General features: G+C 34.5%; 1 pseudogene; it reads right to left on the reverse strand.

Moving 5' to 3' along the window:
- Positions 1-878: 878 nt before the first annotated feature.
- Positions 879-27843, reverse strand: LOC128172483 (uncharacterized; annotated as a pseudogene).

Here is a 27843-nt window from a genome sequence, read left to right on the forward strand (position 1 = left end):
TTAATACAATGTTTAATTCAAAAAACTTTAAAAAACCCTCACATTTTCTGCATCGGTGCCCATGCTTGCAGACATTCAGTAATCGTCGTTATCAGCAGCGCACGCACTACGGAGCATCTTCGGAACTAACGACGGTAGTTGATAACGTAAACCGGCTTTGGCTTTTATTTTTGTTGGAGGTTTTACTCACACGTAAAACTATAATATATCGGAATAAGTTATGTGTTGTAACCTTAAAATTGTTAATTTTTGTTATTGTTATACGGAAGGACAAACAAATGTAATGTTTTTTGTCACCAAAAATTGTATTGATTTGAGCTTTATTATCCCTTTAATAGCATGAGCAATATGATACATACGAGAGAGAATGGAAATGTTCTGTAATAAAATTTAAAGTGAAAATCACAATTTATACTTCTTGAATGGATTAAGATGATAAAAGTCATGAAAATATGCACTACCAAAATAAAATCAAAATTAAAAAAAATGTGTACATGTATATAATACCTTCAAAACCAGAAATACTTGGATTTTTTTGTTCATCAATGACACAAAGCTAAAGAAATCGTCAAAATACTTCATCATATAAATATGTTAAATTTTGGTAACTAAAAAATAACATTTCTTTAAAAATGTCTTTATTTTGGCTGACATTTTTTAATTTTCAAACAATTGTGAATATTTCAATTTAGGCTAAGATTCGGGAAAACACATTCAATAGAAGTTATGAATGCAATGAATCGGGATTGCAGTTAAAAGTATTAAAAGTTGGCAAATGAACTGTTAAGAATATACAAAAAAGTTTATTACACAGTTAAACAAGGTACAAAGAAAGCATGTATATTAAAATAGTTAGTATTTATATACCAGCTTTTAATTGTGTGCATTATGTTCCTAGAATTGTTAACAATTGTTTATTTATAAAAATCATTAATATAATTTATTTATGCATGGAAGCGCAGATGAAATTGATTGAAATGATTGATTGGGATTGATATTATGCCAATATATGTCGTTTGCCAATACTCGTAGAGCCATTGGTAGTCATTACATGCAACATCTAAAAGATCGAGTAAACAGGAAGAAATATGTATCTAAAGGAAAGACAGACCTGTCAATTGATATATATTAATGCATAAATACTCAAAAATAGTATTACGTTCAGTACACAGGGATCCCTTGTATCCAGCAGCACATCCCCCAGAGCAGGATCCGTCGACATTGTGGCATTGGGATATATTGTAGCAATTACCACAACTCTTTGAACAGTTTATCCCATACTCTCCAGTATCGCATTCTGTATAAAATGAATATATTATTCCATCTAAAGTCAAATGAATATTATTTCGAAAAAGAAAACTAAAAGAAAATATGATTTTGGAAATTGCAACACGACTGGACTGCTGCTTTTTTTTCTTTAAAATAAATTTACCCTAAATTATTAAAAGTTTTTTTTGTGTGTCTTATTTAATGTGTCTGGAAGATTTATAGATTACATGGTTAATTTGCATTTGATACACATGATATTTTAAAGTCGATGGGTTGGTTTTCGTTATAAAAATAAATGATATACTGTTAGAAGTAAAACATATAATAGAAAAAGACACCAATGATCACAAACATTTACATAATTCAGTAAATTAGTACATGTTCGACTGTACAGTACAGTTATACTACTGAAACAACCTTAAGTTAACATTAAATTCTGAACAGCAAATTACCTGCTTAGGGGTATACAGAAAACAAAACCGTTTAAATACAAATAACTTACCTAGCTTACAGTTTTGACCTTTGTACCCAGGGTGACAAACTTGACAGGTGCCCGTCTCTTTGTGACAGTACTGACAGTTATCATCCGGGCAGGGAAGGGAGGAGTTTGTAGAACCATAGCATCCGGAATCAGGGCAGCCTTTGAAAAAAAAATGCTGATGCAATTAGTGATTACTTGTTACAAAATACATTTAACGATTTTGAATATATTTATTATATAAAAAGTGCATGCGGCAATTCTTATTTATTAGGAAATTAAACATTGAAATTCAAAAATATTTCCCAGCTATTCTATTTCTATCCTAGATTATTCGTTGAAAGAAATTTTCAAAGATGTGAACTGCATTTACAGCTGAAGTCCACAAAAAAAAAAATAAAATTTCCAGTATATTAAATAATTAAATATTAAATAAATACTAATTTTTTTAAAAATTAACCTGAAACTTAATCGAAAAAAGAATCATCATTTAAATGTTTTTATTCAATGTCTATGCATTTTCAATTAAACAGCGTTGATAAATTTGCAATAAGGAAGGTTAGATCAGTCGTAGTTGCCCAAAGAAAAACTCGTGTTACACGAGAAAAGAGTCAGTTAGGACTCTAAGGACAGAGCAGTCCAAAGAGAATACTAATCTAAACTATATTGTTTTGTCTTTAACAAAAAGTAAGGGCTTTTCGACATCCCCTTTCCCCTTTTTGATTGAAAATGTGAGGTTCATTCATATTTTTTTTTATTTACAAATTCTTCATCGCCTTGGTATAATGGTTGCCTTAATATAAAATTTTAAGTAATGCAATGTCACAACAAATATAACTTCAAAACTTTAAAAGTAAATATATTTCTAAAAGAATATTTTTTAAAAATCATGAAAAAGTAAGTATATATTCCTCGAATAGAAAACTTGATATGCCTAGAGTATTTATGTTCTACGTTCATTGAGCAAAGCGAGATAACTCTGAAACATTTTTCAACTTAAAAAGGTGGAAAATTCGCGCCTTTAAAACTCCTACAAGAAGTCAAAAAGTGGCCCTACGGACCATACATTTTAAAATGTACTCTTTACTCAAAACCAAAAACCGAAAAGATTTAAAAAATCAGATGAAAAACAAAAAAGATACAGCAAAAGAGCTGTTTACAACTTTGACCCTTCTATATCCCTTATCTTTCAAAATCTTAATTCCAAAACCTTTTCCGTTCTGCTAATTAGGTCCCTCATTATAAATATTAAATACGAAATTATTTACTTGAAAACAGTTTGAAAAAAAAACGTGTCAAGCGTGATATTAAAACACTCATAGACGATTTTTTATCAACTCATAAAACCGGAATTTCTAAATGGTTTTAAACGAAACAAAAGATATATGATAATTTTGCCAATTTTAACATTTCCCTTTCCCTCATTTAACAAATTTGGTGGTTATTTCGATCGAAAGTCGAAAAGCCCCAACTAGAATGGGCTAAGATGGAGACCAAAGACTAAGCCTAGACAAACAATTGTGTTGCATAGTTGAGAATTAATGTAAGAGCAAATTGTTTTAAATTAGCTGCTTTTTTTTAAACCTAGCTGATTTATAAGTTTCAATAAGAAAGTCAGATATTAAAATGCTCGTAGATACGGGTTTTGCGGTTACTTTGCTGTCGAAGCAGATATATGATTCTTTTAGAAAAGAACTTGAGAAAGAATGGTCAATTTTTACGACCGCCGAGGGAATACCTATGACCGTGATAGTACTTTGAATTTGGGTATCGCAAACGACAAACTCAGTCAATCGGTTATGGTAACTGAAGGAAATTCTCCGATAGGACTTTATAGCTGATGCCACTTTTGATTCCGGCAAAGGTGTTTTGAAATTTAAAATTTTTCACTTGGCCTTAACCAATAAGTGAGAACCGGAAAACTCGTTCACTCGCGTGTAAATAAATCAGGCATGAATAATTCCTGGGGAGTAAAAAATCAAAGGGAAACTGCCAGAAATATACAGTATTTTAGAACAATTTGAAGGTTATATGGGTGAAAAAAGTCATTAAACCAAGGTCAATAATAAAGTCAAACGACTCAGAAGTGGTACTTTCTGTTTTAAGCCCTGCACCAAGACATACATATTAAAGAATAATTCTAATAACGCTTCTCTAGAGCCCATCAAAAATAGATCACCAAGAAAACCGAAGTGTTTAAAGACTTAAGATAGGAAGATCACGGAGTGTTAACGACATACTTACTAAATAAATGAAGTCCTCTTAAGTTTTAATTTCCGAGAAATTTTCAGCAGGAGAGACAAATTAAACTTTAAAATTGTTTACCTAAGTATTCAGATATAATAGTCAGACTAGTAGGTCAGACAGACCTAGTCCACCACAAAATAAGGTCCCAAGATCAAACACTTGTAACGATTCCTGCTAGGCGACTGGCATACACCAACAAGATATAACTAACGATGATATAGACAAAATGCTAAATCAAGACATCATTGGGCCAAGTAAATCACAATGGGCAGCGCCCATTGTATTGGTTAAGAAAAAGGATAAAATCACTCAATTTTGCGTCATTTAAAAAGACTAGAAAAACAATGAAAGATAACTACTGTTCCTAAGAATTCGCGCAATGTTTTTTCCTAGTAAGAATACCTAAGAGGGTAAGCCGAAAACGGCATTCGCGACTCAACGTTGGTTGTATCAATATTGCGTTATGCTCTTCGGATAGATTAACAGTACTATGACATTCCAACGACTAATGGAACTTGTTCTAAACGGGTTCCAATGAGAATGGTGTCTCATTTATCTTAACCGCGTGATTGTATTTGGTAAAACATTTGCAGAAACTTTAGACAACTTGAAACTATTTTCTGACAGATTCAAAAGTGCTAAATTAGAATTAAAACATAAAAGGTTTACAATTTTTCAAGATGAAGTTTAAAATTTTAGACACATTTGGTCAGTTGACGAAATAAATGCAATGAAGAGAAAATCAAGACAGTCGATGACTGGCCGAAACCGGAATCTATCAATGACGTTCAGAGTTTTCTGGGAATTGCGTCATAATACAGAAACATTTTATTCAAAACTTTTCAACTATAGCCCCATTATTAACGCAACTTACTCAGAAAACAAAATTTTCCTTTACCAACTGATGCGATGAAGCATTCCAAAAGCTGAAAAAGCTTTACTTTTCGCACTCATCTTGTATAATTCCTCATGTTTCGGTCAATTTTTAAGAGATACAGATGCGTGTAATTTCGGAATCGGCACAGTCTTGTCGCTAATTCAAGATAGCGAGGAACAAGACATTGCTAGCAAGACTCTGCACAACTTACGGAGAACTGATTGCCGTAACGTTTGTAAAATATATTAGATACCTTTTTTGAAGTAAAAACTTTCCTATCGGGACAAATCATTCGTCTTTAATTTGGATTTTAAAAACCCGGAAGGTACATGCATAGCAGCAAGATGGCTCTCATTACACGATACATATGACTTTTGTATCGAACACTGCACAGGAGTTTCTCATAGTAATGCGGATGCGTTGTCGCGTAGAACGCGACACAGATGTTCACGCGCCGAATGCGATAAATGTGGGAAAGAGCAAATTTCCTCTGCGATTGTTACTGACAAAGAATCGCAAGATAGTTCGAACAAAGAGACATCAGCACAAAATACTGATCGGTCTCAGCTTACAGAGCACAGACTCATAAATCAACATGAACCAAACTGTATGCGTTACTGGAGTAATCAAAGTATGATAGAAGCCCAGACCAATGATACAGCTATCTGTTAAATCAATGAGTGTCTGAAAATGGTACATATATATCTAAGCTTAAGTACTAGCATTGAAATGACTGCCCAATCACGAGAAAGACAGTAAATAAAACTGGAAAGCGACATTTTTATACCCCCGCTCCGAAGGAGAAGGGGGTATACTGTTTTACTCTCGGCAACTTTTAATTGCCTTAACTTCCTGATAAGTGTTTACTGTTAGCTTATTTGGTTTATTTCCATTATAGCGGTTGTACATGTATTACATGTACTAGTGAGCATTGGCCCACAGATATCTTGTAAGGCCACACCGATATAATCTCTTGTTCGTCGGACCCTGTGCGCTCGTATTTAAATAAAACTATACCAATAATATTATCAATTTTTCTGCATTCAGAAAACTCTGCGTTGTTTTCTGTTCTATATTTCCCATGAGATAGTTTGAATTTATAAATCAGAAACAAGTAGAAGAAATATAATTGTCCGCTCATTTCATTTTTGCATCGCATAAAAATCTTAGCTACAAAAATAATAATTTTATTATTTAATCGCTCCCCCGCTCTTACCCTTTTTCACTAAATTTCCGACGAAGAATTTATATCGGTGTGGCGTAAGTCGAGTGTGGAAAAACGAAAACTGTTTAACATGCATGTATTTACAAACATTTGTGCCTAACGTTCTTAGAACCGCAATATGCAAAGTCAGCTGGACATTTAGGTCAAGAGAAAACCATGGATAAAGTTAGGGCTAGGTACTATTGGCCAGGGATACCAAGCGATGTATCTCGCTGGTGCCAAACCTGTGTTCTTTGTCAGCGTAGAAAACCCGGTCAAGGGTTGGACAAATCGCCCTTGAAACGCGATTTAGTGTACCGACCCTTACAATGCGTTGCAGTATATATTATGGGTCCTTTTCATATAATTGACAGGGGCCTTTATTATATCATGGTGGACAGAGGCATAGACTCTTCCAGACCACACAGTATAGACTGTCGCTGACAATTTGTAAGTGTATTAATATGCCGATATGGCTCGTCGTTAAGAATCCATACAGATCAAGGGCGCGTTTCGAGTCAAATCTTTAATTTTCAAAGGAATGTATGTTAGGCAAACATTTAAAAAAAACCTTACAACAACGTAAAAGTCCAGAAAGATGATTGGGATCAACATTTCCCGTTGTTAACAATGGCCTACAGCTCCTCATTACAAGAGAGTCCTAAATGTTCCCTAAGCATTTTAATACTACTAAGGAAGACTTCATTTCATATCGACCTTATCACAGGGCTTATCTTAATATCTCCCCTGTAAAATGTCCCCAAAAATACGTCGAGAGGTTAAAAGTAGCAATGCAAAACGCATTTGACTTCGCGTAGTTTCCAGAAACAAAAATGTCATTACGACAATAATTTAAGATAGGGTCATCCGAACTACAAACGTTAGCGCAACGCTGGTATCAACCGGAAGCATACCAAAAACTTGGTTAGGTGGACAGGGCCCTAATAGATTGTCAGAAAGTTATCATACATAACTTACGAAATAAAAGACGTTGTGACGGAAGAAATAAAATATTACATGTAGGGCAATTAATATCACTAAATCAGAAATAAGAATCAAATGAGAGACATGAGGTGGATTTAATGATAGCAATAAGTCTGAAGAAGAAAATGATGACTTAAATCATAACAATTTAGTAGAAGAGGCGGACGCCTTTAACCAAAGATATTTTCAGTCCATCAAAATAATCAACTGCTTTAGGCAGTTTATTATTAAAATCCAATTCGATTTAGTGAACAAACTAGTCTTTTTTGTTGGTGTTGTCATTTCTATAGAGAGAATTAAGAAATACCCTTTTATATAGGTCCGTGAACATAGGTTTAGGTCCGTGAATAAGACGGTTGAACTCGTTGACATAAATTGTTTTAAATATATTGTTTTTATTCTTATATGAACAAGTCATTTCTTAAAGCTTAATCTTCTCTTTAAATATTACACATTTCCTACAATACGTCAATAACTTTACGCATGGAAAAAAAGTTCTTTGAAGATTAACAAACAAACATTTCATATTCTTACTTATTTTTATCAATTTATGAGAAACAAAAGGCCAATATGCCTTAACGGTCACCCGATTACCATAGCCCATACACAAACTTGTCGAGGGGTCTCATAATTGCACTTACATGAGTTTCATTTTGGAGTAGAAAAATTATAATATTTAATTGACAACCACCTTCCTGCCTTGAATCTTTCGTAGAGGACTAATATAGTTAGAAGTTCTAAAAGAGTGTATGACCTAATAATAAAAAGGTGCTCACTTTTAGTAGAAAATATTTTTCCCCACATTAGTAGAGTTTATTTTAATAGTATGAGATTGATGTTATATGTTTTCATAGATAAACTAAAACACGGTGGCTAGTATACATAATTAACGTAATTGTGAGCTTCCGAAAATTACAGGGTCAAACAAACTGGAGTAGTCTTATATTGTTTATTTGTACCACGATGAGTTTAACTGAAGTAATTGACACGTGCTGAAGACCTTGTTCCAACTACGGCCATCATGGTTTAGGAGGTAAAAGGGACTCTCTAAACGGAACACATCATCACTTTCTGGATAATTTATTAATGGTTTACCAATTTCGGTTCATTTTAAAATGAATATACAGGAATATGTCAAATAAACCATCAGGGAGCCTCACTAAAAAAATAAATTTAAGTTGTAGCACCTCCTGTTATAAACACGCAAAATACATGCTTACAAAATAATTATTGTGGTTATTTCAAAAACTTTGAACAAGTATTACCTGGTAGATGTAAAAAAGACATATTTCTATCAACAAACATGTCCAGGAGAATCTTCGAAAGCCCTGCATGTGTCTTGTTTACAGTAAATACGCATGATTAATAGTATAGAAGGCTGAACCCCGTAACACTTTGCGATGCTTAGGTTATACGTAATTATTAATTTTAATGAAATTCATTCCATGGAGAAATTTGTAACTTTCTGAAAGTTTATACATTCATGAGTAGTACAAAAGTACCGAACCCGATCGGAATTTTTTTTAAAGTCGTTTTTGATAAGATGCGCCGTACTGTCTCTTTAACTAGTCTACATGTTTATTTAAAAGAAATTAAAAACTGTGTTTGTTTTTTTTTCAAATGATAAAAAAATTCTTGCATAACTCTTTTGATCATGCAACTTCTATAAAATTGCATTATATTCAATAATTTATTACCAATTATGAACAAGTAAAGGAAGATAACTCCACTGCGAAGAGGCAAGGTAAGATAACTCCATTAAATGTTATAATCATCTTCCAGGAACTCTTTTCAAATGCTTTTACAATATCTTATTGAAAACTTTGATAGACAGCTTCATTATTTTTCGTTTCAAAACATGTAGAATAACTCATATCTTTCATTTGATTTCATGAGCAAAATAAAATATGACAAATACATACCCCCCTCACAGCTATAATCCTTGCCTTCCATGCAGGTGTCATAAAATGTTATCAAAAATGACAGCCTAATGTTTTTCCTGAAGATTCAGTTAGTTTTTGGGGTTTTTTAAAACATTTTATATAGATTAGCACTAAATCACAATTTTGGCCACACCTTGCATTAATAATCCCTACCATATTCATTATTTGAGTGTTTGGGTTAGGTGATTTTTTTTCTTTATAGGTTGTCAGAAGAAAATTTTTAAACATTATATGCATTAACACTATATAGCCATATCCCCCCTCCACGACCTGAACCCCTGATTCAGGGGCCATGAATTTCACAATTTAGGTAGAGGATCTGGTGGACAATATAACCATGCATTTAGTCCCCACCCCCCTCCCCCTATGTATGGGAGTAAAGAAAATTTCAAAAAAAATTAATATAATTTTACTATATGGCTAAGTTGACCCCGCCCTAGGGCCTAAACCCCTGTCCCAGGGGTCATGAATCTCACAATTTAGGTGGAGGAGTCTGTGACATCATAACCATGCATTCAGTTTCAAATGTATATGGGAGTAAAGACGAAGTTTTTTCGAAGATTTACTACAATTTCACTAAATGGCGAAAGTGGCCTCACCCTAGAGTCTTGACACCAGACCCAGGGGCCATGAATTTCACACATTTGGCAAAAGGTTTCATAGGCATCATAACCATGCATTCAGTTTTTTCCTCACTCGAGTAGAAGTATAGTAGAAGAATTTTTAAAGAATATGGCTTTTTTACATATTTTGTCCCGCCTGTGGCCCTCGGGGGTAGTAGAACCATGAATTTCATTTATATCACCATAGAGATGCTTCACACAAAAAATAGTTGCAATTGGCCTTATAGTTTTTAATAAGAAGTTAAAAGTGTAAAATTGTTAAGGCACGACGCACATCGCACGACGACGGACTAAAAACCAATTGCAGCAGGTCACCTGAGTGACTCAGGTGACCAAAACAAAAACCCGATTAAAGCATTAAATTACAGTAACAAATATACACTTTTCAACTGAAATATTTTGTTTTCAGGCAACGATCCGCTTAAAGCTACGTAATATTAAATTATGACGTCACGCAAGAACACAGTTTAATAACAAAAATTTGTGACGACAAAAAAACTTATTTAATTGTATATTTTCTGTTATCTGGTATTTACTGTGACCAGAGGTCACATGTGAGTTTTGACTGGTTCTTCGAATTGCTGAGGATAGCCGCGTGTGATAAACGTACATGTATATGGACGTAAGTCGTCTAAGCTAAATGTGCCCGTCTGTCGGATACATGTATATCATTTTTGTCATGATTGTGTTTTCATCATATTTCCATTTAATTAATATTGTATTTCACATTCTCAGTTATTCTTGGATCTCAAGTCTTACAATTAAAAGAACTAATGTATTGACACCTAGTAAAATGTTTCTAATTGTTATTGGATCACAGAGTATTGGTTCATCCAAATATAAATATAAGTGACACATAATTTAAAAGACTTGCACAAATGAGGAACATATTTGAGAATACTCACCATATACTTCAATCTCACATAAATTGTTTTCAGCAGTTGGACGGTAATTGTCAGAGTAGGCTTTTTCCGATAGTCTCTCGTTGTAGTAAATCACATATTGTCCATGAACAGGACAGACGGCGGTGAATACAGAAGGAATGGTGTCTAGTGTAAAGTTAACGTCTTTAAAACACTGTGTTCCTTGTAGTCTCTCTGTTGAATTTGAGACATATACAGAAAATCCCAGAAAATAACCTGTGTAGTAATTTGTAGCTCCTATAATGTAAAACAGTTTTTTGATCATTTATTTTAAACAATTTTATATAAAGTGTACACAACACAATTTCTGCTCATTTTCTTCACAAAGGATGTACATATTGAAATGAAATTTAGTATGCAGGTTTATCATGAGCATATATAGGTCATGTTTGATTTTGGGTACAATTGAGTAATTTTCAACAGAGTTGTGCCCCTAGACGTAAAAAAAACAGTTTCTGTTCATTTTCTTTGGATAGGATGCACGTATTGTAATGAAATTTTGTGTACAAGTAAAATATAATAATATCTAGGACAAGTTCGAATAAGGGTACAAAATAGCATTTTTCTACAGAGTTTATACCCCTTGGACCTAGAAAAATTCCAATTATTTGCAGTTTCCGTTCATTTTTATTGGATAGGATGTATATATTGAAATGAAATTTGGAATGCAGCTTTATTCTAATAATATCTAGAGTTTAATTTCGGGTACGATCAAGCATTTTTGGACAGAGTTAATTGCCTTGAACTTTGACAAATTTCAATAATTTGTAGTTTCCGTTCATTTTCTTCGCATATGTTACCATAGGAGTGGGACATAACTGTTTTGCAGACATCTCTTGTTTGATTTTTTTAACGATTGTAAACACATTATATGTATCTGTAGTGACCATTCGCAGAAAATAAATAAGATACGGTGCAAGTTAAATTATCAATTATTTTTTTTTTTTTTAGCAAGAAATAAGAATTTTCTTAAACTGTGTAATTGTTTAATCTATTAAACTAGCTCACTACATGAAGACATTTGAACGTTTTGTTAAATTGATTTTATAAATCAATTTAGTTGAATGTCAGAGCTCGGTGGTGGAAGTATCAAACCACGAACTGCAGATCATGAATTCGAAACCGCGTGTGGCTTCCATTTAAACATATCTATACTGAGTTGAATTTTTGAAAATCATAATTTTTTATATAAATATAGCATATTTTTTTGCATATTTGACGTATTTGCTTCTTACGCAACATACTAAATGTGTCTTACATAATTAAGTTATTTTCTGCAGATTTGAGACGCTATTTACACGTTTAGTGAGACACCTTGAAATAGAATTCAGATATAAAGATTTATAATAGCAGTTTTAGTTGAAAAAAATATACCCCAAGGTTTATTGCCTGTCATGTAGTAGATTGTTATGTTCTGGATGCTGTGGATGCTTGTCAAGTTGACCCACCAAGTGGCGGTTTCTTCGTTAGTTGAAACGACACATTGACCACCTTTCCTACTCAGGTTTGACTTTTGCCCATCGACTGCATTACTGGCATCACCTGTACTGTCATTTGGATTAAAGGGATTCTGTTGATATGCTGGCTTGTTTAAGGCAACATTCACTGTAACGATAATTAGCTTTTAAATTAGAATGTAAATGTAAAGAAAAATATAATTTTACTATGATACATGTATACGTCATAACCTTTTCACGAACGTATACATTAGAAGTAACGTGCTTGTTTTGAATCAGACGAACATTTTGCTCGGTATTTCCAAGTATCATAAGTTATATACTGACTTGTTAAACGCCTTAAAGCTGACCAACGCTGGTAAAAGGCACTGTCACACAGATATCTGGTATATAAACCATCGGGTTTCGTTAAGGCCCTGTCACACCAAGCTGCGTCCCCACGGCGTTTTCACGGCGTTGTAAAATTCGTGGAATCGCCAAAGGATCGCAAGGAAAATTAAGAAAAAATATACAGTTTTATTTGAAAATTTTACAGAAGTGGAGTCGTTACGGCGTCCTGGCGGCAACCGAGGCGTATTTACGGAGCTCCAACGGCGCGTAACTGCGTTTCCACGGAGTTCTACTTGGCGATTAACTGCGCTCTCGCTGAGTCTCCGCCGCGCGCTCATGTCGTGCTAGGGAATTTTACCGCGCGTCCACGGCGTGCTCTGCGCGCTGACTGCGTGCACAAGACGTTTTTTTACTTCTTGGTAGGTTAATATTAATTTGTACAATTGTATGGGAAACAAACAAGAATTTACATCTAGTAAACAAATGATTCAAACATTGTTTTGATTTTTATGAAAAGGTACATTGTATTTGAAACATAGTTACTTCTAAACAAGTTGCGAAGGACTATGATTAAAGCTGACATGAATTCATAAATACGCATTATTTCCCTTTTATCTCCGACTACCGCCATATTAGTTGTCGATTTCTATTGTTCTGCCCATCGCTACACACCCCCTATATAAGGCCGAGAGCCCTCGTCTTGCTTCACTGCATTCAGGAATTTCATACATCCGAACACGTAACCTTGGACGAAAAAACTTGTAAAAACGCGTTTTGAACTAAAATAATATGACAACCACTTCACCGGCAAGATATATCAATACAATGACGAAACAAGACAGAGTGAAATCCAGGCGCAGATACTTCGAAAATTCCTCGATAATTGTATACCGTTTTCCTGTGTATGTTATAACATCGCACATGCGCAAACCACACACTGTGGCAGATCAAGCACTGTCAATTATCGCATGGATTTTATAAACGGAGAGTTTTGTAGGAACAGATGGAAACGTTGTTACTCTCTTGGATTTACTATCATTTATCTACTGTGTTGGATGTAGTGTCACCGGGGTTTTTAAGAAGATGCAGACGTTATGCAATCTGTATGAACGACACACGTGTTCGATGTGCATGCGAAGTAAGGCAGCACTGTCTGTGCAAAAAAAAAAAAAAAAAAAAAAAATATCGTGGACATCCTTTCAAAGAAAAAATATATTTGTATTTCATTGATTGTTGTTTTCTTTATTCATAATAACTACATTTTACAACAATGTGTAGTTCATGCATTTTGAAGTCCGTGCAACGTGAATGCCTCGATCGGAAGCAACCGACCGTAACTTTCTCAACCGGTATATATACCCAAGTGGCAGTAGAGGAGCGATCGAAACTAATATGGCGACCAAATGCTTTTATGAATTCATGTCAACTTTAACCTCTTAGTAGTCAGGTCTACAAACAAGATCCGTTATAAGTTGTTAGAAAACATAGAAAAGATTTGAAAACATCAGAATCAAATGGCATGAATTCCATCTACGTCCATTGATAGGTCTTGGAATATTAGCAAATTCTACGTTTTACATAGTCATCTACATCAAGTTTGATAATTATTACATCGCTTGCTATTGTAGAACAGCCATTTTTCGAGTTTTCGTGGTCTTGATGACGACGCACAAGAAACGCCGTGGGGGCGCGGTATGAACGCAGAAGAAACGTCACACGAGAGCGCGATGAACGCAGCAACAGCTCTTTGGATCGCTGTGTGAACGCAGCCAAATGAAAAACAACTTGTTCAAACGCTGTGGATGCGCAGTGAGAGCGCAGTAAGAGCGCGTAAGAGACGCAGTGAGATTTCAAAGGACTCCGTGAGGTCTCAGCGCAAGCGCAATTGACTTATCACTGCGTCTACACTGCGATTAGCTGCGTTCCTTGAGCGCGCCGACGGAGCTCTCGTGGCGCTGTTGGAGATCTTACGGCGCTGTCACGGCGATCTCACTACGCTTCTACGGCGTGTTTATCAGTACGCCGAGCCACGGCGCGTACTTTGTGCATGTTCAAAGTGCGCGCCGTCGCATGACGTTCTTCAATGTTAATGGCGATCCCACCGCGACAGACGAAGATGCCGTTGCGTTCTTACGGCGCTGTATGAGACTCTACTGCGTTTACCTTATTTACCTTACTGCGTATACATTATTTAAGGACGCAGCGGGATCGCCGTGAGGACGCAGCTCCGGTGTGACAGGGGTTTTACACTCGATTGCACACCTGAAATTCGTGGCCGACGTGTAGTATTATTTTCGTTGTCTTTAGATTTTTATGCATTTTATCCTATCCATGTGCATATTATGTTTTCTTGATGTTAGTACTCTCCTGATTTGAAAAATGGTGAGTAAAATTTTAAAGTTTCATCGCAACAGAGTAATACGGCGAGGAAAGATGTACGTTCACACAAGTGAGACCTCTACAGCAATATACTTTGAACTGTGAAGTGGTGTGTGGCTTATAAAGTGGTGAAGGGAGAGCGGTGCTGAAAGAAAAATGTGGCGGACAGTGCCTATTTATGAGCTTTAAAGTTTATTTATACAATAAAATGCTTTCTTTGATGATTCATTCAGGATTAGAAGGTAGGGCATTGCAGAAGAAATACATAACCCGTTATGTATTTTTTTCTGCAGTGATCGCTACCTTCATAACCCGCATGAATTATCAAAGAAAGCATTTTATTGTTTATGTTAACATCTTCCTTTAAACTTATTAATAAATTAATTAAGAAAAGTAAGTAAAATTCACCAAATTACTGTTAATGTTCATAAGTTCTACGTTAGCTAAAAGAATCAGCCAAATCGTTTCATGTGAGACTTTGAGTCTGAAATCATCATGATTAATTCGTGCGGTCCCTGATTTTTTCTTAGGTCGCTGTTCATATCGATAAACAGGGCGTGTCAAATTCAGTCCTGTCACTTTCTTATCAGCTTCAGCCGCTGCAGATTTCGACCAATCAATAAACCGGGCGGGTCTTGCTGTAACTATAGAGCTATGAATTAACTATGAGTTTCCGTAAGAAATAGGGGGATTAATACTTGGTACATGTAAATATATTGAAATGAAATAAAAAATAAATATACAGGAAAGCTTAGAGAAAACATACTTCGAAAAAATAGTCTTAATGGAACACACATTTGATCTTCATCGAAATAGTATAAGTTCTTTTTATCACTTATACTCATCTATTTTATCAATATACGTACTTTTTAACCAATAAAAAAAATCATAAAGCAAATGAAAAAACAACAACAGGAAACTAATTAAAACTTATTGTATATATAAATTTTTTACAGGAAAACATTATTCGCTTAATGAAGCGGGAAAACAATTACCGTACACACCAACGTATAAATAACATAAATTATGAAACTTTCCTTTTTCACTGTAGTTTCACAATTTGCCTAAATAACTTTGTTTACCCTTTCTTAAAGTAATAAAGTAAATTCATGTACACTAGATTCACAAATAATACACTGTATGTATGTTTCTACAATATTCCACCGTAATAAAAAATTGTAATCTGCCTTTTCTATTTGTTTAACCGGGTTTTTCGAACGGAAAAATCTGGTTATTAAAATGATGAAAATGACGGGCGGGCGGCTGCCAAAAGGGTACATGTATCCTCATTGTACGGATAACTCCACCAACAGTTTTCAAGATAAGATATTTTTTGGACAAATCAATTGTAGACATATCAGAAATGTGCATATTACTTGGATTTTGATTTTTTATAATTTATTTAAAAAATACTAGCTTTTGAAGTTAGTCATTTTCGGCAAAATATTGCATATATGGTACCCTCATTGTACGGATAACACCTCCTACAGTTTTCAAATTAAGAAGTTATTATTTTGAAGATCGATTGTACCTGTATCAGTGGTGTGCATTCGGCAAGGATTTTGATTTCTGATTTTTTATTTATAAAATACCATCTTTTGAACTTAGTCATTTTTGGCAAGTATTGCATATGGGGTACTCCATTTCACTGGATACGGTATGTAGTGTATATAAATTCAGGGTTGACATGGATTATGGATACAGTTAACATAAAAGAAAACCCGGTTTCACTTGTTTTTTCTTATCTTCTGGAAAATATCACGAACTTTACAATAGTTTTGCAATGCAATCAGGATAAGGCTAAGGCGTTTTTGGAACACTTACTGTAAAACATTTTATATGCCTAGATGAGATTTACTTTGTTTGCAGCTGCTTAAAATATCCCCGCGCCTATGGTTACCAAAATATCAAAGTTTATGGATGTCAATATCTAGAGAAACTGCAATATGATTAATTATACAAATCAATAAACAGTCCAATGTATGTTAAAAATGTATAAACATCACCAACCACAACCACACCAAGCAATTGTAACTGTTGCATTGTTCGAAGTGTTTTAAAATCAATTTTTAAGAAAGAATGTTATAGCACAAGAATAATCATTTTTACAACTTGTTTTACCGTTGTTAAAAGGGTAAAATCGTTATTATTATTTTTTTTCATTTTAATTTTCTTTTGTTGTTGTTGGACGTTTAATTACGGTTGATAACAATGTTTCTCCTTATTTTTAAATAAAACTAACCTCGTTGAAAATATGGCTTATATCTTTTTAAAATGCTTTTTTGTTGATCAATAAGTCGTATCTCGTTGTTTGTACATGTAATTGTTCCAGCAAGGAGAAAAACAATCGAAAGCAAAGCACATCGAGTCTGTTTTCAATGTGTCATGCACGTATTTGTAGTGACTTAGACACGCTTTGAGCTTAATTTATTATTTAATTTTTTTTTCATTTTTAATAACAAGGTTGGTCGAAATGTATGTTTTAAAGGCTTTGTCAAAATTTAAAAGTGAAACATCGATGTACAAGCGAGTTACAGAGGTTAGAATTCTTTGTTCAGTAAACAAGGTTCGAGTCCTGTTCTTGTTCACATATGTGTTGCATTGGTACAAGTTTCAATCATATGCTGCTTTTGATTGTTGATAAAATTATTCATGAACACATGAACATTGAATCGGTTTATCTTGTTTACCTCAAGTTGTTTTGTCAAATAAAAAGTAAATACCTTACTTTACGTTATTTGTAAACTAATATAAGACTCGAGCTTTGTTTACATAACGAGTTTTCTCTCTGTATTTTTCTTGTAATTCGAATTAGAACATTTAGTTTTGTGAATCATTTAAAATACACAACTATTTTCTTTTACTTAAAATAGTAAATAAAAATGAAAAAAAATATTTTTTTCCATTTCAAGTCGTGTCTAGGTTCTTTTAAAACAACAGCGCTTCTAATGGTAAAACTTAAAATTTGGAGAAAATATGTTTTCAATACGAATTCCAATTATGCAGAGAAATACAATTCCCTATGACATTAATATCGATAATTGCATATTTTTGTTTAATCGTGCAACCATATAAGAGAAACATTTCATATGGTTTTAAATGTCCTTACATGTATCATATAAAATAAATGTTTTTAATCTCATAATACTGTTTTAAAAAAATCTAAACCTGTCACCAATATCACATTAAAAACAAACGAAAAGATAGAACATTGCTGCATTATGTTTTGTTTTAAAACTGTGTTCACGATATGCATATTCTATATATGGAAATGTACATTTGATTGAATATATTTAGAGTTGTTCTTTAACAATCCAACCTGTTGCGCTTAAAGTAAATAATCATCACTTAATAAAACAAACTCAGGAGTAAACACAGGTAGTTTCCGTGAGATTTATGTATTCAATACGTAAGATTCGTTGTCTCTAAAGCAGATATATTAGCAAATGAGAGTGTACAAAAAGCAAAAGCATTATTTAAATTGTTTGCAAAATATACCAAAAATACTTTTACTTTGATTAGACATTGGTATACCATTTTAAACGTTAGTGTTCTAACAGAATTTCCGGGATCATCAACAAGTGCAAAATGTCATAGTATTGCAAAACGATTACGAACTGTGAAAGTTTTATATGTTATTTCTAATAAGATCATCTCCTGTACATTCATGTGCCAAAGGGCAAAGCAGTCATATATAACCTTTGCATGATAACGTTATTAAATACCTGAAGACATATTTTGAGATTAATTGCCCCAAAACAGGTATGAAATATCACCGACTTTTGAACGACAATGCGCCTGCACACGAAGCAAGCATTCTGACTGAGTATCCGGAAGCGTAAAATGATAATGTCCTACCACACTACAGTTTATCCATATTTATCCCCATTCGACATATTTGATGATACAAATCTCAAAAAGCCCTTGATCTCCAATTTATCAATAACTGGTTGGTGTCCCAAAGGAGTAGTATGAAAAATGTTTCTATAAGTGAAAAACGTTTTAAAAAGTGTAGCCACGCCGAGGGATCAAATAATACTTACTATAGGTGAAAACGGCCAAGTGTCATGTAACCAGATAGCCGTATATATATGAAATATTAAATTATGATTGTATTCTGCTTTACGTTAATTAGTCATTACCTTGTTGTGCACTCGATACGAAATAAGTGTATAGTGAACAATGTTAAAGGTCATTCACCGAGAGGGACAACTGCGTAGTTAGAACTCGTTGGTTAGCGGAATGACCAGGAAGAATAAAACTCTCGATGATGATTGGACTTTGGAAAGCGGTCAACGGATGCAAGACTCTTAATTGCAATTAACCTTTAACAATGGACTTCGTTATAAGTCACTTATGAACTGTGACCCGAAAGGATGTTCTAACAATTGATTATTTTATTTCACTGATTTATATACTTATGATTTGATTAATAATTAGTAGATGGATTTTGGATTGATAGCAGATTGATTATATATTGCTTTTATACCACTATACGATTACAGTGCTTAATAAATATCATAAAACTCCAACTGACGTATGATTTCAAAAGTCTAAAGATTAACAACAGAAGGATCACATAGACTTTTATGGTGCCAGTGACCATGATAAAACGAAGTGCTAAAGAAAAACTGAACTGTTAAGGTAAGAACTTTTTCTCAATATCTCTGTTCACTATCTCAAAGTAAATAACTCTGATCAGCAACCTATATGGCAACTGGAAATGGTTATGATAGAAAAGAATTTAAAAATCAAATGGAACAATTGGAAAAACAATTTGCGGGGTTGGGTCAAAGTGAAGAAAAGGAAGGGCATGAAACAGGTCAAAAATTCTCAGAACAAGAACAGGTAAAACAAAACACTTTTGAAAAACAAACTGACACATATTATAATGCAAGGTTGTATGAAACTAATGAACCTCGACACCGAGTCCCAAATCAGGATGATGATAAAGATTTTTTCATTGGTCAGGTTAAAGCTATAACATCCGCGCTTACAGTGCCCCTATCTTCAGTGATAACTCCTTTCGAAGGAGATGCTAGTAAATACAAGCAGTGGATAAAGGAAATTGAAAAATATGGTTTATTGTCTGGGAAACAGGGTATTGAAATCCCCATGCTCGCGTATATTACGAGTAAAGGTTCGGTAGGGGACTTTATCAAAAGATATTTGGACGAAACAGACGCGTCGGAAGAAATGCCGTCGTGGAACGATTTAAAAGAATCCTTAAAAAACAGATTCGCGGAGATTACCGACTCACAACATGCGTTAGCAGTTATGCGCAGGACGCGGCAAAATTCAAACGAAAATGTACAGTTATTCGCGGAACGGTTGTTGCAAATCGCGGAAGACGCGTATAGTAAAGACAAATTAAAAGATCCCTTAGTCCAACAACAACTTGTAGACATATTCTGTGACGGTCTGACCTTTGACTATCTCAGGATGAAAATCCTTAGAGAAAACCCCAAAGACTTGGAGTCAGCAATTCAGGTAGCAATGCGCGAACACAATTTAAGACAAAGGCTAGCTATAAGGGGGTCAATTATAACAAGTACTACGCCGAATGACAATAGACAGACTGTTTCAAGGTTTGACAGTACAACGCCTTTATTAAGTGAAAGATTGGTTAACTTGTCCTCGACAGACAATAGACAGGAAGAACCCATGGAGGTTGACCACACGAGGAACAAAGGGTGTTTCAAGTGTATGAAAATTGGTCATAGGGCCAGATTCTGTCCACTACATAAACCCCAGGTTAGGCCCCGCCCTCAATTAAATAAACGACTTCATAATACCCAGTCTGTGCATTATGTTGAGCAAAGCCCCCGCCCACCGATTGAGTGTTGGAATTGTGGTAGAATAGGACATTTTCGTGCAGATTGCTGGAGCAAACGCAGGTTTTCCAGAACGCAGCAAAACAGAGGTAGGTCAGCTGATCGTCAAGATCGATCACGTGATTTTAAAGACCAAAATGATAGGAGATCACCCAAAATCTGGACCCGTCGCGCAACTTTTGATAAACAAAATCAGGAAAACTAAGATGTTCTTCCTTCGTTGAAGCCCGAAGGAAGAACGTTCATAAAAGACCTACATTTGAAATTAACTTTACAAACAACCCCAGTAGCTGTTTATTAAAAATTGGTAAAAATAAATTCAGAGCGTTAGTAGATACTGGCGCGGCCGTATCTTTGATTAGTAAAAAAATGTATGATAATTTGTTCCCCCGCCCCAAATTGTGTAAAAATGATATTCCTTGTCTTCAAGCTGCAAATGGTAATTCTTTAATCGCGTTAGGGTATGTAAATATTTCATTTAAGATTGCAGGGTTAACTTTAGACCATAAATTTTTTGTGACAAAGGGACTCAACCGAAACCTGATTCTCGGTCGTGATTGGCTCAAGAAAAACAATGTTCGTTTATACTTTGATCTTGGACTCATGCGCATTGATGGCAGGGCTTATGCTGAATTAAAGGAGGATCTACACATTTCAACGATCGTAAGAACACCTAAGAAACTTATGGTGAAACCAAATACTGTGACTGTATTTTATGGAAAAGTGAACAATAATTTTCCCCTTGAAGATGAAGACTTAGTGGAAGTGAACAGTATAGACAATAATTGTATCATGGAGGACCCAGGACTATATTTAAAAGACTCAGTTTGTGTTGTCCGAAGAGACAGAAAAATTCCCATGATCTTCGTTAATCAAACCAACAAAAGTTACAAAATCCCTAGAGGCTACATCGTAGGACGTGTAACTGCATTAAGACCAAAAGAAATCTCGGAAATCCAAACCAAACAGGACAATGAAGAAAAGATTGATGTGCCTGAAAGATTCGAACGCTCCATCCAAAGACTTGTGAGGAAAAACAATGACTCATTTGCTAAAAAGGACAGCGACCTTGGAGTGACCGACACCGTCAAAATGAAGATAGAAACTGGAGACCATCACCCGATAAAGAACAGACCATATCGAGTTCCCCTCAATAAAAGACAGATAATCGACAAGGCCATAAAGGAGATGATGAGCGCAAGGATTATTGAAAGGTCACAGTCGCCTTGGTCATTTCCTCTAGTAGTAGTAAAGAAGAAGGACGGATCAGACCGGATGTGCGTAGACTTTCGAAGTTTAAACAAGATAGTGAGACCAGTATCATTCCCATTACCATTGATTGATGACATTCTTTGTTTGCTCGGTAAGGCCAGGTACTTTACTGCACTAGATTTAAAGAGTGGATATTGGCAGGTAAAATTAAAATCAAGTAAAGAAAAAACAGCTTTTGCATGCCACAAGGGATTGTTTCAGTTTAATAGGATGCCATTTGGATTAAGTAATGCCCCAGCAGTCTTCCAAGAACTCATGAACATCGTTCTACAAGGACAAGAGGAGTTTGCTATCGCATACCTGGACGACATACTCATATTCTCAGAAACACCGGAAGATCACCTCCATCACATCCAGGATGTGTTTGATCGTCTAAGGACGCATGGACTAAAACTGAAGTTAAAGAAGTGTAGCTTCTTCAAAGAGCAGACTGAATATCTTGGTTTTATTATCAATGAACATGGCGTCCAACCGGATCCGAAGAAAGTGGAAGCCATTAAGAAATTACCAGCCCCCACTACAGTTAGAGAAGTCCGTGGTTTTATAGGTATGTGCAGTTATTATAGAAGATTTATACCAAATTTCTCAAAGATTGCAGAACCATTGATTGACTTAACCAGGAAGTATGCCAGATTCAAGTGGACATCATGCTGTCAAGAAGCGTTTGACTTCCTTAAAGAGAGTTTAACCGTAGTGCCTTTATTAGCTTATCCAGATACTAATAAGCCATACATCTTGTATACCGATGCCAGCGACAATTGTATAGGAGCTTGCCTCACCCAAAAGACTGACGAAGGAGAAGATAAACCGATATACTATCTATCACACAAGCTAAGTAAAACCCAGGTGAAATGGTCAACAATAGAAAAGGAGGCATTTGCAATCCACTACGCCCTCCAGAAGCTGGACCATTACCTTCACAGTGCTGAGTTTACTATACGGACAGATCACAAACCGCTCAAATATATTTTAGAATCCCCTATGCAAAATAAAAAGATTCAATTATGGGCTTTGAGTATCGCTGGATATAACTGCAAGGTAGAGTATATAGAAGGAAGGTTCAATTGCTGTGCAGATCTTTTATCCAGGTTACCGTCCACTATCTCTGATGATGAAGCGGAAGAAAAATCTGAATGTGATGAACCGGATGTTAAAGACAATTTCTTTGAAGTAAACGTACTAAACTCAAATGCTTTCTCACCTAAGAGATTAGCCAGGTGCGAAGTTAAACAGCAGGACGAATTGCTCAAGCCTTTCATCGACTTACCGGGAGAAATAAACATAAAGGAAAGCCAACAAAATGATGAGCAGATCAAAAAGCTGAGAATTAGGTTGAGTAAAGGAAAAGCAACGGCGACCGAAGAAAAGAAGTTTCTTGAAATAGATGGCCTAATGTACTATCTTTTAGATGGAGATTCTGAAGGTCCGAGACTGCGCCTGTATATACCACGTGAGTTAGAACTTTTGGTAGTACAACAATACCATGATGGACTTGGACACATGGGAGTGGACAAAACGTATGATGTAATCAGACAAAAATATTATATGCCAAACTTATACAAGAGGTTATACTCTTATATAGAAGGATGCGTAATATGCCAAACGAGGAGCAATAAGAGAACTCAACCTCCACTTCAAGAGACAGACATACCACCTTTTCCAATGGCTAAGGTAGGACTCGATTTGTCAGGGCCATATCCAACTTCACTGACAGGAAACAAGTATATAGTTTCTTTCATTGACATTTACTCTGGATGGCCGGAAGCCTTCCCCGTTCCTGACAAGTCAGCTGACAATATAGTGCACCTTATATTAGAAGAAATATACCCCAGATATGGCTGTCCTCTTCAAATTCTCACAGACAATGGAACAGAGAATGTAAATCAAAAGGTACAAGAGACCTTGAAAGAACTAAACATTAACCACATCACAACATCTTACTACAGTCCTCAAGGCAACGGCAAGGTAGAAAGATTCCACCGCACTCTTCATGACGTAATGGCTAAGAAGATAACAGACAATGCTCAAACATGGGATATTCATCTTAACCAAACATTGGCAGCTATTCGATTTCACCCGAATGAATCTTCAAAGTTTTCCCCATACTACCTGATGTACAATAGAGACGTTGTATTACCTCTTGATACTTTACTGAAACCTCGTCGAAGATATGCAGGAGAAGATCAACACAAGATCGCCCTTCAAGAACAGCACAAGGCGTTTATGTTAGTACATCGAAATATGAAAGAAGCCAAGAAGAAACAGAAAGCCCAGGCTGATAAGAAGAGCAAAGATGAAGATTTCCAGGTAGGAGATCCAGTCTATCTCAAGAACAACAGGAGACAAAACAAACTAGATAAAAAGTGGCTCCCTTATTACCGAATTATTGAACAGAAAGGACCAGTCAGTTTTGTTGTGAAGGATCAATTAACTGCATCTATCACCAAGTGACATGCACGGCAATTGAGATTGGCAGATATTTCGCACTGGCCCCTCTCACAAGATATTGAAGACGGTGGAAGAGCTCTGAGAAAAACCAATTATGTGGTACCACCTGAGGAGGAATCATCTTCGGAAGATGATGGCGAGGTGCAGCCAGAGCCATTAGAAAGAGCTATTCTAGTCACAGTCATACCTTTTGGAACATCCCTTTTAAAGTGGTCCACTACAACTTGAAATAGGTTTTAAAACCAGCACTTGGTTATAAGCACTTGGTTATGACTGATAATATTATGCAAAAATGTGGAAATCTAAGTTAAAAAAAAAATAAAAGCAACCTTGGTTGAAATCTGATTTCAATAAAAATAATGAACATAGAAGGATTTGAATTCTGGATCTGCAGTTTACAGGCCCGATGCTCTAACCACTGAACTATGATGATATGCAAACAAATTAATTGATACGAACAATTTTATAAATCATTTAACTCGCCCTCATTTATGTTGACTTTTGATACGTCTAAGACCTAGTTAGGACTGTCATCATATGTTCGTATTCACATTTTAATAAAACTGTAGATATATATCTGATTCACTTTTAACTATCGGAGTATGACACTTTTCACTTTTTAGATATGAAAATAAAAGGAGTAAAAATGAGAGCCGATAAATTCATTGAATATGCTAATACATCAAAATAATATCCCGTTCACGCAAATTTTGCGTGAAAGATGGGAAAAAAAGATATGCTGCACATTTCTTATATACATTCACATTTGCACTACATAGACATCGTACGTGTATATATTCTCCATTTTTTGTCGCTCATTCTACTAAAATATTGATCATAAAATATTTCGATCGATTATTTGTCTTAATACGTTGTTAGAACGAGTACAAAACGAGTGAAAATATAGATATATATATAATGTATTAAGCATTATAAGAAAGTTTCTATGCGAAAAGTAATACCATATATCAAAAACACTGTTTTCATAATTTTATTTGAATTTATCAAATGTACATGACAATTTGTTTAATTTCACATTATGGACAGCAACACATTGAAACAATAGCATTAACAGTTATTTTACGTTTACACGTTAGTTTACGTTTACACGTTTACGTTTACCCTTGGTCAAGCGTAGAATTTTGTCATAACTTAGGTCCGAAGCAAAGTTATGCTTTAAGTTAAACGGACCCTAGTCCAAAAATATGACTATGTCCGGATTTACATGTATGCAAGGCAGAAGGTTACGCCAAGCGATGGCCTTTTAGTTAAACGGGTTCCAGGTCTGCATCTACATCCTTGTACTTTTTACTTATGTTCTTGTATGAACCTTGTTTGGCTTTAACTTACGTTTTGAATGTCATATATAATGACATTCAAATTGTATCTGCACATCAGTTGTGACAAAGAAGTTGAACGCAACTGTAACTACACAATATGGTGTGATTCTCATATTGAGGAAAAATATTTTTATGCGTATTTCCACTTCTTTCCCTTCTTTCACTGATGGAATATAATAATAATTTGCATGATGCAGAATTATAAACTATAATAAAATTCAGTGCATAAGTTATTGTTTCTACAATTATTTATATATTTTTAAGGTACAAAGAAATGATATATATATATATATATATATATATATATATATATATATATATATATATATATATATATATATATATATATAAAACCAAACTACGTGGACTTTAAATGATATTTTAAATCTATAAACTAACAATCATTTGTTCTTAAATATTTGCATTGGGTGAGGTATTTCTCTTTTTTGTACGAATCGTTTAATTGACAGCCCTTAAATATCTTACCAATCCTTTTTTGTCGGCATAACTCCTCAGAGATGACTGGATGGATTATTTTTGAAATATCAGTAATGATAAAGAATGACAATACCTCGAGTCGTTTATTTTTTTTTTACAAGTTTCATTTCCTGTCGTCCGTTTCCTGTCCCGAAACAAAAACATTTTCTCAACGAGATCTCAGAAACGGCTGGCCTGAACAACCAAACTTTTTTGAAATGATATATATATTTATATGTAAGTGTATTTAAACTATTTTGTTTCAGTCGTCCTTACTTCTAGTCTTCACAGAAGTTTTTGATTTTTTCCCCATATTTTTTTTTTAATTTTACATGAAATTAATTTTCCACTATAAAACCTTACACATGTCATCTGTGCAATTTCAAATGAACAACAAATTGCATTTCCGATCAAATATCTCAAATATTTCAGGTAGCTTTTTTTTTTTAATTGTATACTCGTGAAATCTCAGAAGCATTAAGATATAGAAACGAACACTTTTATGGATAATAGACATTTTGATTTAAGATCTGTTTATCGGGTTTCATTTTGTCAACAACCACTTTCATTTCTCACCGGAAGGATTCAAACAAATTGAATGTAAATAGGTTAAAATGTTTTGCATTGACTGTTACACTTTGCCTGATAAACAATATTGTACATTAAGTAAATGTACAAGAATTACAAACTATTAGCTATAATTTCATTAAGCACTTCTGTTGACCGTCTCCTGTCCCAAGACACAAACACTTGTCTCAACGATATCTTAGAAATAGCAATGACTTGAACAAACTATGGGGAAAGTTAGATCTAGATATGTAGATATATTTAAACTGTTTCCTTTGAATAAACTTCCGATCGTCACAGGAAGTGCTCCTAATTTTTTTTTCTGTTTTTGCTGTTTAACATTGAAGTAATCTCTGGTAATTTCCTTCACAGTAAATTTTATATCCTTAATTATTTTCAATATGTAAGGAGCAATTTCTAGCAAACAGTTACATGTTTTTAAGAACAGAAGACCTTTCTGTTGCCATACAAACTAGAGGCTAGTTTTGTAAAACTTTTGAACCATTTCCAGCCATTTACATATGTGTAAGCAAAAACAAAGCATGAAACTTGATATGATCTCAGAGTTTTTCAGTTTAGTATTTGCCTCTTTGTTGACAAACGATATTCAAACTTTTATTGACCCTATGAATATTTTGAAATAACGTATTAAGTTTTAGAGTTTTTGTTAAAGCCAGGCCAATGGTTTCTTCAAGTAAATGGGATACTTCAGGTATTACGAGTGGTTTGTTTATACAGGTGGTCAAACTATACGATGTTTGAATTGATTTTAAAGTAATTCGATCAATTCAACATAATCATTGTATGAGGAAAACGTATTGTAATTTCATGATTTTTACTCAAATAATCATATTGATAATCGACTTTCAGACTTTGCTCTTGACTTGAACGGTCTCACGGTACTACTTCAGTCGAAGGCGAATCAAATGATAATAAAAGAAATGGGAAATTAAGTGAAAAATTTCATAATGTGACCGCACCTTTCAATACAGAAAAGGTGAGAAAAAAAATCATGAAAGCTTCACTATTAATTAGGTTGAACAGCTTTCATTTTTTTTTTATATTAGATGTTTATAAAGCGTGATATCTGCTATATTAAGTATTTTTGACATTAGGAACAAATGAATACATACCGTAGCAATGGCGTACTTTCACTAAACAAATGAATAACATCCAATTCATTGCAGAAAG

The sequence above is a fragment of the Crassostrea angulata genome, chromosome 2 (assembly GCF_025612915.1).
Source record: "Crassostrea angulata isolate pt1a10 chromosome 2, ASM2561291v2, whole genome shotgun sequence".
NCBI lineage: Eukaryota > Metazoa > Mollusca > Bivalvia > Ostreida > Ostreidae > Magallana > Magallana angulata.